Genomic DNA, 12,999 nt, shown 5'->3' on the forward strand with positions numbered 1-12,999 from the left:
TGTATTCTCCTCCTGCAGTACCTGTGGTGCATCTTTGAGAGTTAAGGGCTAGTTTGTTTTGTAACAACTCCCGTATTCCACACCAGGATCACAAAATGCTTGCGTAACTCTTTTTAATCACTCTAGTCCTAAACCACTAATTTAGTTCAATTTTATACTGACTCCATGTTGGTATTGTTAAGGTTTATGATCCAGTGATTTACAAGGCGTGATACATCTGATTTCAAATTGGTTGTATTGATTGTTTAATTGAGTCCAGGGACACGAGTGTAACATTCACTCCCCAAACTGGCAGATCATGGCGATGCTGCTAGGATGGCAACTCACTGGTGTAATTAGTTACATAGAACAAGCGTGTTTTAATTGTGAAGGCCAAAAATCGACTGATGGGTCTACTGTTGGGTAAATAGTGCTGCTATTTAAGTAAAGAGTACTTCTTGTCAAGTTCAGGGCTTTGAGCTCTCACCATGCCTGCAATTTAAGTCCAGCTTGCACAATTAACCAGATACACTTTTCATATTTTTATTATTATTTCTTAGCATATTTCTTATTCTTCTGTTACTAAAAGCTGGTCTTAATGATGAAATAGATACTTCATGATGAAACAGCACTAAGTAGGAAGTTTTGAATTCATTTAGAGAAACCACTTCCACAAGTATGTATCTTTTCTCAAAACCAGCTCGTACAAAGACAGGGATATTTGTTATGTCACATACCACCCAGTTTTCTAGTTGATGAAAACCTACAGTTCGTATTGGTTTGATCTGGAGTAATAAATCCTGAACTGAAAATTAGTCTTTTATCTTCTGCCTACTTCAGTTTGCCCATCTAATATGTGAATGGCTTAAAATCTCACTTAATGATTTACAGTGAATTTGTTCTCCATTGTTATCTGATACTGACAGCGTTTGATAGCTGGTGTGTTTCTCAGGTGCTTTGAGATTCTCCCATTAACGGTGTTTGTCTGCCTGTTGGATGGGTTACAGGATCAGGGGTCTGGCTGACCAAACAATTCCTTCTTTTTCTCCTTCCCTCCCCCCGAGTCCTTGAGTAAGGATGTTGGTGACAGAGACCATGGGAGATGAGTGGGGAACCATAACGGTAATTGCTCATGTAAGGATCTCCTGTCCCTGCTGTGTCTGGAACCACTTGTCCTGGAGGGAAAAACCTTCTAAGCCAGCATTTAGGGGAAAGAAATTACATACGTGAAACAAACTGTGGCAAACAGACCACGAGAGAGGCTTGTTATAAACATGTTTCTATTTTTGCTAAGAAATAATAATAATATGAAAAGTATATATGGTTAATTGTACAAGTTAGACTTAAATTGCAAGCATGGTGAGAGCTCAAAGCCCTTTATGTTGGCTTGAAAGCTACTTCTTAATGCATTTCATGTGTAGGTATTGTGAAACCAGGCACCTGGTCACACCCCATTACCTAAGTGTAAAAGCTGTTCTCTACTATGCCACGTGCAGTGTTTGCTGTTCCGTTAATGACACTATGGAGCTCCTGATCTTCTCATTAATTAGCAGTTTCCATGTATTTTCCAACATTCTGATTTCAGCTCTATCCTCTGCAAGCATCACATTGTACACAAAAAATGGCTTCTTATATGGAAGGCTTTGTTTTAATTTGAAATCTCTCATCCTCCAGTTTTCTTAAGTAAGGAAAGGCTGGCAGAGGTGCCGGTACAGAAATTCACAGAAGCTACGGCACTAACTGGTCGTACATCAGATACCCTCACTAACTGAATGCCCAGGGGTAGGTCCAGAGTGGAACTGACTCTACCTCGGGTAAAAAGGAAAAAAGTATCACAGGATTGTCTTCCAAAAACCTTCTAACCCTTACTAGAGGCTGGCAGAGAAGACGTCAGAACATAACAGAATGTCTTTTTCTTAATACAAAGTGCAGTGAAAGCTGCACCCTGTAACTCCAAAGATATCAGCTTTACATCTTAAGGCTTCACAATTTCCAAATCTATTTTGGAACAGGTTTATATTCCCTTTCCTCCTCAGTTCCCCCTTTATATTGTTCAAAAATCATCTACCACTCACGGTCAGCCTTTAGAAGACGACGGACACTCCAGAATCACAGGGCGACAGAACACCATCTTCCCTACAACCAAGGGGCTAGTGTGCCCCTCTAATGACATTTGTTATCTAGTTCATTAACGCCGTTCTCCAGAGAGAGAAACACACTCAGCCTCCCTTAATGCACTGCACTTACTGACTTCACACGTTCAGACCTTGAAGAACTTTTGATTCCAGTGATTATTTCAGACCTCAGGTAAAGCACTGAGCCACTAAAACACCTTCTAAGTGCAAACACCAAAACAAGTAATAGTCATTTGCCCAAAATGCATATAAATTCATGCACTGGTGATTATCTCTAAAGAATAGTGAGAAAGGTACAAACAAAAGCAGAAATTCTGTATCAATGGGTAAATTGGATTATTAATTACACAGCTAGGAACTCCTGCAATCCCCCCATTGCCTGATTTCTGTTGTGTTTCCATTGTGGCATTAACTTGGATGGAAACATCCTTGCTGCCAGTGTTTCTTTAACATGAGCTCTATCATCAGAAGTGCTCGAGTTGCACGACATTTCTGGATTTTATGCTCCAGAAATACCACGGAATTCATTTTGATATGCTTAATTAAAAAAAAAAACCAACAACCAAACCCCACAACAACAAACAAAACAAGGAAATGGAAAGGTGCATAAAGATGTCCAATCCTATCATACTCTGCCTTTGAAGGAATCTCTTTGCGCTCCTGGTTGACCTTCCTGCATCTCTTCTGCATTTATAATACAGATGGTAGCAGGTAGAAGTTACTACAATTACTATACCCACCTATTTGTGAGTTTTATATTGTACAGTTGTCAGAAGTAGAATCATTAGAAGAGCATTAGGAAAAAAAGAAATCCCTTGATCAGAATGGCACCCCTTTCGTGCCAGTCAAGCGCAGGTACCAGCTGAGAGTTGCTTGAGTAATGCCAGGTAACACTGTGTGCAATCACCCTCGCTTTTATTTATTTACTTATTAATCTAAATAAATAAATGAAAGGAATATGAAATTCAGCCCTAATTTCATTTGATAATGCCATAATCTCCTAGGTTTAAGAAGAAAGCAGTAATTTTCCCCCAATCATTCATCTTTAAAAAGAAATAAGGATTCAAAGTGTAAGCACAGCTGCCTATTCCATAATCCTTCACAATTCTCTTATAAATTGCTTCATAGACAGGGCAATTTCTAAGTCCTCAAGTAGGAATTGAAGGCGACAGAGAAAAGAAAATGTGCTCACTGGTTTCCCTTTGGAGGAGACTTTCACCTAAAGTCACTCTAAACTCTGTGAAACCTGCACCCCTACATAGCTTTGAAGATCCACCCTCCCAACCCGGGGATGGCCCCTGATAACAGGCTACTGCACACCCAGGTGTGGTCCCTGGCCAAGGGAGTCACCTTACGGGCTTCCTTATGGACCGCCCGGCACACTCAAAGGGAGAGACTTTAATTAAAGAATTTAATTAATGCAAAACCTCACGCCAAAACACGCCATACCAGCTGGCCGTTTCACTCACTGTACCACACGCGATTTCATATTTCCATGTCAGGCCTTGGAGAAGGACCTTCTCTGGGCGGAGAAGTCCTGAACAAAGGCTGGCTGTGAGCTGGCTTTTCCCATCACAGAGAGGAAAGGTATCACCGTTGTGCCCAGAAGAGCTGTTTAAAGAGAGGAGCTGCTCTGTTGAGAGGACACCCCTACTTCAAAAACTAACAATCAATTCAGAGTTTGGGCATTTAAATAAGCTCTGAGAAGTGACTCGCAGTTCTTAGTGCTTATCCCAAATGAATAAAAAGGGGTTGTGATTTCTGCTGGTGCATTTGTTTCATTCAGCTACACCAAAAGCTGTCAAGATTAATCTGGGCCCATTTATGGGTGACTGGTATTTACTCAGGTATGAGACCAAGAGAAACCACTTTTCCTGTTGGTACGCGGTGATTTTGAAGCACGTAAGAGAATTTATAGATGCAGAGCTGGGGTTATTGCTAATAAAATACCATTTCAAATCAGCAGCAGCTCTGCTAACGAACAGTCACATTTATCTGCGCCGCGCTCCATGAGGATTTGGCTTGGGGGAGATCTGTGGGGAGTATCTCTCTTCGCTGTGATCTTCCTTTACCATAGGTCTGAGTTTGCTCACTACAGTCACCGAGAATTTGTAAATTATCCTCACAAAAGACCTGAGAGTGTTCAAAATATGTCTTCTGTGTCATCGCTGCTTTCCTAACATCTTACATTTGTAAGTCAAATGTAGTGCCTCACTCTGGGTAATTTCCATTAATTCTTAAAAGGTTTTTCATGGCTATGTTATTTTCACAAACATCAGAATTGAAATTACAGCCGCCTTCTAGCATCTAATATTCAGCATTCGAAAATCTTGGTTGCATTTATTACTCCACCAATAAGAGCTTCTCTCTTTTCCCTCCCTCAGGGCCGATGCATCAACTTCACCCGAGTTCAGTCTCAGTAGAGGAAGAGAAGAGGATACCAGGAGGAAAGACAGCCACATTGCCACTTTTCAACCAAGCAAGAGAGAACCGAGCACTTCCTCGCATGTCTTGGATCATCTTCAAGCCCAAGCTCAGAAGGTTTTGCATTCCCTGCTCCCAGGAGCCAGCACTGCTGTACCGAGCTCCCGCGTTTCACCCCAGTGCGTTCGTCGATACTCCGTGATTTGCAACAGCCACGAGAAGAGCAGCGTTGCCTTGCGTGCCTATGCTTTTATAGAACACAAAAGGGAGAGAATACAGACACCAAAGATGAAAATGTTTTTCTATTTTTGTTATTTTATGTGTTTTTTTTAAGGACTACAAATTCTCAGGACCTAATGTGCTTTTAGCAGAGATGCAAAGTTTCTCAGATGCAGGGATGGCACGTGTTATTTAAACAGGGACTACTAGCCAAAGGCAGAGGATAAAAACTCCCACTAGGCTAAGCAAGCACAAGAGTTGAGTGCCTCACAGCCATGTCAGATCACAAACCCCTTGCGAGTCTCCCATCGCGTCGTGCCTTACGGGAACCTTCTGACTGGAAATCTTGTCATTCGAACACTGAAAAGTGCACACGCATGACAAAATGTAGACAGGATGCCTCAAGGTATTGGTAGCAAGCAAGACTTTGCCCTTTAGTTTTTGAAGACACCTTTCTTTCATTATGCACCCGGGACAGGAAGAAAATTAATAGAGCGTTATTCCACGGGAAGACAGCCTGTAACCAGAGATCTTGAGCGGAGTTTGAGGGACTGATGCGTCAAGACCTTGACACTGTGGCTGGTGGTTTTTTTTTTCCCCCTTTCCTGCATTCAGAGTTCAGTAGCGCATAAAACATCATCATCTATAAACATACCTAGCAGTAGTAGGCTTATGGGTTGGTTTTTTTTTTTTTTTTAAGATTAAAAAAAGCAGTAGCCAAGGGTTTTTTCCCCCCCCCCCCAAATCTCCAAGGGCTCCTCAGCGTCACAAGCCAGCAACTCTCTTTGCATGAGAATTTCAAAGTTTAATTAATATAATTAAAGGCAACAGCAAGCAGCAGCCTGTGAAGATTCTGCTCATCTTTTTTATGCCTTTTGACATTGAATGACCTATTACTGTATGTGCATTACTTGGTTTTTGAGGGGGCACCGAGCATTGGTTAAGATTCAGCAGTGGCTAAAGACCTCCTTCCATCAATTTAGAAATTAAATTTATGGGAGCGCCGGCCATCACAAAACATCGACAATATATGTATTATAATTTTTTAGAAAAAACAGTGTCGTGTCACGTCGACGATGCCAAATTATGTTAGCGTGAGCGGAAACACTGTGGGGGAGGAAAGAGGGAGCAGCTGAAGAAAAAGGCTCAAATGATCCAGTCACTTTCGATACTGTACTTCAGATGCAAAATGGATATTCGAGTCGAAACCTGACAAAGCGCGCCCGCTTTGATGGGAACTGGTATAGACAATGACCAGTGGCTGGGTCAGTGGGATGTCTCTCTGCGAGCAGGGAGGCTTATCAAATGACACTAAAAATAAGTTCAACAACCATCACGTTGGAGGGGAAAAGGCGAACATTTCACATTTGGTGGGCACAAATGTGCGCAAGATGGAAAGAGCAATGCGAAGCATCCTGGTCTAATTATCTCCTTTGTGCTCTTCATTGAAATTGCAAGGGACATAAATAATTCTCTTGGTCGATGTCCAAATTCGTGGCACTGCCCAAAGAAGCCTTTACATATATCCACTCGCTTACATCTTTTGCTTGAGTTTATTTATGTCACTGGTAGCCTCATCGTCAACAGCCATGTGTGCACATTAGACTATAAATAAAATTATTATCTAAGTTTCAGTGATTATTTCCTTCTCCTTCTCCTCCCCCCGAGCTTTCCATCCCCTTCACAACTTACACCTTCATTTCGCCAGCTACACGGTCACCCTCGATAGCAGCTTCAGAAAACAGCCCACCTTCCTGTGGCACTGCATGGTGCACTGAGGGAGCCTGCTACAGCCTGTCTCGGGGGTGTCCCACTGCTCCACAGCTCTTGAGAACCCGTCAGACACCAGCTCCTACAGTACGTAGCATCACCCACCTAAACAGCACCAGAAAGTGCCCACAGAGGTGGCTGGTCACTCTTGTACTTAATGTCATCGCAGCTTCGGTACACCACTGGCCGTTGGTTGGGGATGTTTTAGCCCAGCTGTGTACAAAAGGCTGATTTTATCCACAAAACCCAACCAGCAACAAGTCTTTGGCTTATTTCAAGCCACCGATTAAACCTCTGCGTACTCTCCAGCTTAACTCGAGATGGAGAACCAAAACTGGGTAGGTTTGCTAGGACACGGGTGAGGTTCTGCACCACTCCTCCAGACACTGAGGTGGTACAGGTAGAAACACCAATCTCAGACACACCAATCTCATCAGGCACCAAGTTAAAATAAACTCTGCTCCATTTTACATGTTTTTCCTCCATTTTTAATGTAAATGCAACACTTCTCTCGAGATATCGCTGGATTTGTCAGCTTGCATTTTCAGCAGCGTGTTGCATAACAGGAAAACATGCAGATGAAGAGAATTTTTCCCCTCACATGTATCTGCTGTCTCTCAAAGAATATTTATAACAAATAGAGCCACAGAAATAGAAATCCACTAATAATCTTTTGTCCTCTCTAGCTGTCTATCCATATTCATTAAAAACTGCGGAACACGCAATTTTTCACAGAGTGGCTGATACCAAGCAAAACGTATTTCAGGTATCTACATTGATTTTCTCTTCTAATTGGCATGATATTACAGTACGTTACACTTTTCATTTAACTGCAGATCATACCCTCAGAGTTTCATTATTACACAGTGTGGAATATCTGTCACAAATAATTTGGGGGGCAAGAGGCATAGGGTAATAATACTTTAAAATCCACTGATTCAAAATGACACAAAGTAAGACTTTTTTGGCACAAGAGCTCAAAATGGTTGAGAAAACCACGATCGGGAAGCTTAATGGAGTATGTTCCTTGCACGGTTTTAAACCTTGGGTATCTCCTTACAGCAAGGCCACCTCCTGACAACATTGCTGGTATCTATTTTAGCCTGTGTAAGAAACAAACATAACAGTCTCTTGAAAAATTAAATGAGCACAGGAGTGATCCAAAAAATATTCTACTTAAAAGTACATACACATCCCACAGTCTGAAATGATTCTTCAACAAGATGCCTGTATTTCCATGTCAAAAAGATCCTCAAAATACAAAAGGTGGGACCCTTCACATGCTAAACAACTTCAGGAAACCTCTCAAAAAAAATGGCAGGAGAAAAGGCGCCTCAGGCGCAGAGATTTCTGTTGGGTATGAAGTGAGGGTTTACCAGCATGGCCCCAGTGAGCAGAGCCCAAGGGGGCCATCCCCAGGCCAGCCCCCCAGCACGCCCACACCTCCCCATGTGCCACGATGCTCTTGGATCCTGCAGGGAGTACCTGGGACACGGGTTTGGTCTCTAGAGACTTTCCCTGGGAAAAAACAGAACGCGCTTGGGGTTTTGATGTTGTGAGTGTAAAGATTAACACAGAGCAAAGAAAAGAATAAAACCTAAAACTCCTGCTGCCTGGCAACTTACCAACGCCCTGAGGGGTGACAATAAGGCCCATTTTTCTCCAGAGTGGAGGGTTATTTCAGTCACCTGCAAACACCTCGGACGGCACTGACGCTGAGTGTAGGCTGACCTACAGGTCCTGCCTCAGCACCAGCTTTGTAACCCGTCCACACCTTGCTGGCCAAGACGGCGCGCTGACAACACACCGTGGATGCACAACGTGAGGCAAAGTCACGACAGGGAACCACTGCGGAATCCATTCCAGGGAACAAGAAATCCAAATGGATTCTTACCCAGATGCCACCAGCTCCATGGAAACCTGTTCCAGGTGCAGTACAACTGGGCAGAAAAACCCCTCAAGTGTTAGGAAAAAGGCAAGTTGGTTTCACTGCCTTTACGCTCGATTCCCTGGTGATCCCAGATGTCTGCAAACACTGTTTGCAGGCGAGCTGTTTAAACAAAGTGGGGTCTGCATGAGACCAACAGCACTCCCTAATAGGCTCTCCATTTTTAAGAGATTTATTGATGCTCCTTTCACTTGATCCTGCTGAGAAACAGAACGCACACCTCACCACGCACCAGAGTATCACCAGCAAGACAAGCACACTGGTAAAATGTTGTTTTTCTAAAGAGCAAGGTACAAAATGCACAGAAATACCACCAGCCAGTCCTTGAGGAGCTCCTGCTATGATCGAGACAAGGCAGGATTTACAGGGAACATTATCATGGATGATAAGATATCCTAAATATAACAAGGCTGGTTTTATTTTATACATTTTGATAATAGCAGACATTAATTGGCTGAAGTGAATATGAAATAAAAATTAAAATGAATTTTTCAGTGTTCCCATTCAGTTTTTTTTTAATTTAACAACAAGAGCTACAGCTTTCATCAAGCATTAATCTGCTGGGCTTAAACCAAAGCAGACAGGTCAGGCTGATCTGTCCGAGGTGGGAGGTCAGGGAATTTTCTGGAATGCCATGATGCAGGTTCATTCCCAGTCACAAGCACCGCATGGAAGCCCGGGTTGCCTGGTGTAAATCCACACTGGTATTTTTCCTGCAGGAAATTACTGCTCCGCATCTCTCCTCTCCTCATCATCCTTAATGTGACATCACAACTCTGCATTTCACAAACTGATGTTTACTTAATGGCATCATATTAAAATATTCTAACACCCCTGCGTTGTGGGTGCCACCCTAACTCCCGTGTGTGGTGGGGGGGGGTTTTTAAAGGCAAAAGACAACATTTATTTTTTAACCATCTCGGTAAACGGCACCTCACGCAAATCATGTTTCCATCCCCTCCCCATGATTTTGATAGACTCTGAATACAGACTTCGCCAGCCTCTTCAAAATTTGTGGTGACAGAAGACTGCACTTGTTCATTGTTTTCACTTCTAAGCATGTCCTTACAACTCAAATCATGTTGATGTACTCAAGGAAATAAAACTAAAAAAGAAAAAGGTGAAAGCCACAAGTCGGGCTGGTTTTACCTTCTGCTTTTCCTGCCTGCCCAGGGAAAGGGACTGGAGAATTTTGTGCTCTGCCATTTTAGGCACAACCAGCTGTGGGAGAATTTTTTCTCTGTCACAATTTAGGCTGCAGGGAAGGGTGAAGAACCCGAGTGCTCTCAGTGAGTTTTTTTTCCAGGTAGGAAAACCAGACATTTTATCCTGTGGTTACTGACTGCGGCCTCGTGACTAAAATAACACTGCTCCGCTGCAGAACAGTTTACTTTTTTCTAGCTCATTGGGAAGCAGCGAAGGTGCCGTCACCATCTGTCTTTAGATTTTAGCTTCCTGGAACTTCTCACTCGCAAGAGGAGCCTCTGAGGAGAATTTTGGAATCTAAATCAATCCGTAGCATCAAGAGGTAGGGCCTGACTCCGACCGCTCCTGCTCGTGCCTCGCGCACGCTGCTCAATGTTTCCCATCTCTAAGGAGTTGCAAGGTGCCCCGGGATGTTCTGTGGTCTCCACGTGCCTCCCTCTCAGGAGCTAATCCAGATGTACTAACACTACTGCCTTTCTTCTCCACCCTACGGCCACTGTGGTTTGGGCAGCACCCCGCGGCCCAGAGGATCTCCCAGGAGATAACACGAGAAGCTGGGAGAAGGAAGGAAGCTTTGCATTTCCTGACACCCAGAGCTCTCTGATGGGACGGAGACTGGTCAGGAATGAGGACACCCAGCAAGAGGCTCTGCAGACCCCGTCCTCGACAGCAGCCTGCAGCTGCCACAGAGGTTTCCTTTTGCAAGAGCGAGTTTGCTTGGTGGTGGGTGACACAGAAAGGTTAAATGTTCCTTCCATGTCCAAAATTTCAGCTGGACACTACATGAGCATAGATAATGAGGTCATCTGCTGTCAAAGCCAAGCTCAAGCCTTACAGGAGAGAAACGTTCCCTTTCAGACTGCTAAAGGGGGTGGGTGGGGAGGGTTTACCAGGGTCTACAGCAAAGAGAAGAGGATCCAGCCCAAGGAGCTGAATTTGAAAACGACACCATTAAAAAGGGAAGCTTCAGATGTCAAAGGAGCCAGGCAAACTGGACCGAGGAGAAATTAAAGTTGGTAGAAACGTACTGATCAAGAACTTAAGAGATTAGAGTAGGCAAGTGAAGTAAATGATAACATTTGCTAATGAGCATCTTCTAAATACCTCTTGTGCCGTTACAAAATTACTTAATGTCAAAATTTCTAGTAAGAGCCTTATTAGACCTGGCATGTACTATTTTATTTCACAAATCTGTTTTGCATTGGCTCAATTAAAATTGTTATATATTTTTGGGTCTTGTGTAGGTGCCATCTGTTTAACAGTACAAGTGGGTCCTGTGATGCACTTGTAAATTTTCTGCTGCAATAATTTTTTTTTTTAATATAATGAGGGACTCTGGATACAAGAAACTGCCTATACTCAATGGGTTTTTATTTTTTGGCAGTAAACTTAAAACGATTCTCATTGTGTTACAAGGATGGCTCTGCATCCTATGGAAAAGCAAACAGTTGATCTACATGTTTGCACCAAAGTCATATTATTTAATTCACACTTATTTTTTTCATTTGTTTCTTCTGCCTTATTTTGTAAATGAGCTTCTTTTGCAAACTGGAATCTATAGGATTGCTCTCAGCTGGTTTCCTATGGCTGTAGTTTCTGCTTTCCATGGAGCAACTTGGACCACGTGTAGGAAGTCAAGTCTTTGAGCAAAGTTAGAGAGACAAACGAAACATTCACCAACGTCCAAGTTGCTGATCTGGCTTTTGAAGCCAGTGTGCCAGCACCCAGCTGAAGCTGCAGAAGCAGCCAGGCCCAGGACCTCTGTTAGCCATGTGATTTGGAGGACGTGGCCCCAGGTGGCTGTGGGAAGGAGGATGTAGATAAAGGACAGACACACAATGACATTTGCAGGCTGGGACAGACAAAGGGCCACCAGGGACCAGCTCGGGTCCAAGGGGATGCCTCAGCTCCTTGGGGAGAAGTTCCCCAAGCCCAGAGCTGCTTGAGCAGAGCCACCACACATGGCTCACCCCCAGACCTGGCGTACCTGGCACGCACTGCCACCGGCACTCTTGCTGAAGCCGATTAAAACAAACTGCACACACATCTCATTAATGTGTCTGGGAACAAACGCACCTTTTTGAGGCAAAAATCCCATCTGCACAGAAACAGTTTGATGTTCTCTACAGCAGAATGAATCTGGGGACAAATCTCCTGGGAAACAGAACTAAAACTTTTCACTTTATTTATTTATTTATTTATTTATTGCTTTGAGGGGTTTTTATGACAATTTTTTAGCTCTTGCTATTATGTCACAAGCACTGAAATTCTGTGTCTAAATCACAATGAATGACAACAAAGCCCCAAACCCATCAGTTGGTTTTCCTTTTAAAAATGTAGTCTCAAATTCTTCTGCTAAATTCTCCAGTACGTTGTAGGAGAAAAATATTTGCAATGGCAACAATACTGCAGCTTATTTTGAAGTTCCCAGTTTTGCTCTACAGTCAAGAGAGGGATGCCAGGTTTAAACACACAATTTATATATGTACAACTGCTTTTTTCTTTATGGTGGACCAAGCAGCACACAAAAAAGCATTCAGCTACCTGCAGCGCTGCTCAGGATGCTCAGTAGGACAGTCCCCTCAGTGGACATCAGAGATCAGAAAGAGAACCAGCTCATTACAAACCACCTCTTCAGGTGGACTCTAACACCTTGGCCACCTTGAAGGACACTCATTTTCTCTCTGACGTTCTCTGTGTACTCACTGAGGCTTGACTTGCTTCAACATGGCAAACATCTGTTTATACCCAGCTGATGGTTGGCTGAGGACTTGCTGAGGGCACCAACAGCCTCTCGGCACTCCTAGAGCAGAGCCTTCTGCAGTAACTGGAAGAAAGATGACAACTTTTTCCTAACATCACACTTCCTCTAAGGTATCTCCAGAGAAATGGATGTACCCAAAGTGAGCTTTTTGTCTATTTCTGGATTTTACTTGCAAGACTGGAAGCAGCCAGGAAGAGACTCCTCCTTGGCCAAATCTTAGCATTTACTCAAAGACCTCAAAAGCCAAGGACCAGACCGGCTCTGGCCATCTGGCTGAGCACCAGCCACGTCCCTCACTCCCCTGGGTAATCTACTGACAGCACAGGGAAAGCTGCTAGTGCTAGAGCAAAGCATTTCATCTCCCAGGCAGCTGAATACTACAGCAAAGAACCTGTACCACTTCACTCCTTCCTAAAACCTCTCCACGTTATCCATGCACTCAGCAATTCCTCGGGACAGCTGCTCAGGGTATTGTCAACACCCAGAATATATTGTGTCTATTGACAGAACCGCAAAATGCTGATTAAATTATGTGCTTTAGCCAACCTGTGTAG

The sequence above is a fragment of the Antrostomus carolinensis genome, unplaced genomic scaffold (genome assembly GCF_000700745.2).
Source record: "Antrostomus carolinensis isolate BGI_N321 unplaced genomic scaffold, ASM70074v2 scaffold8569, whole genome shotgun sequence".
NCBI classification, from domain to species: domain Eukaryota; kingdom Metazoa; phylum Chordata; class Aves; order Caprimulgiformes; family Caprimulgidae; genus Antrostomus; species Antrostomus carolinensis.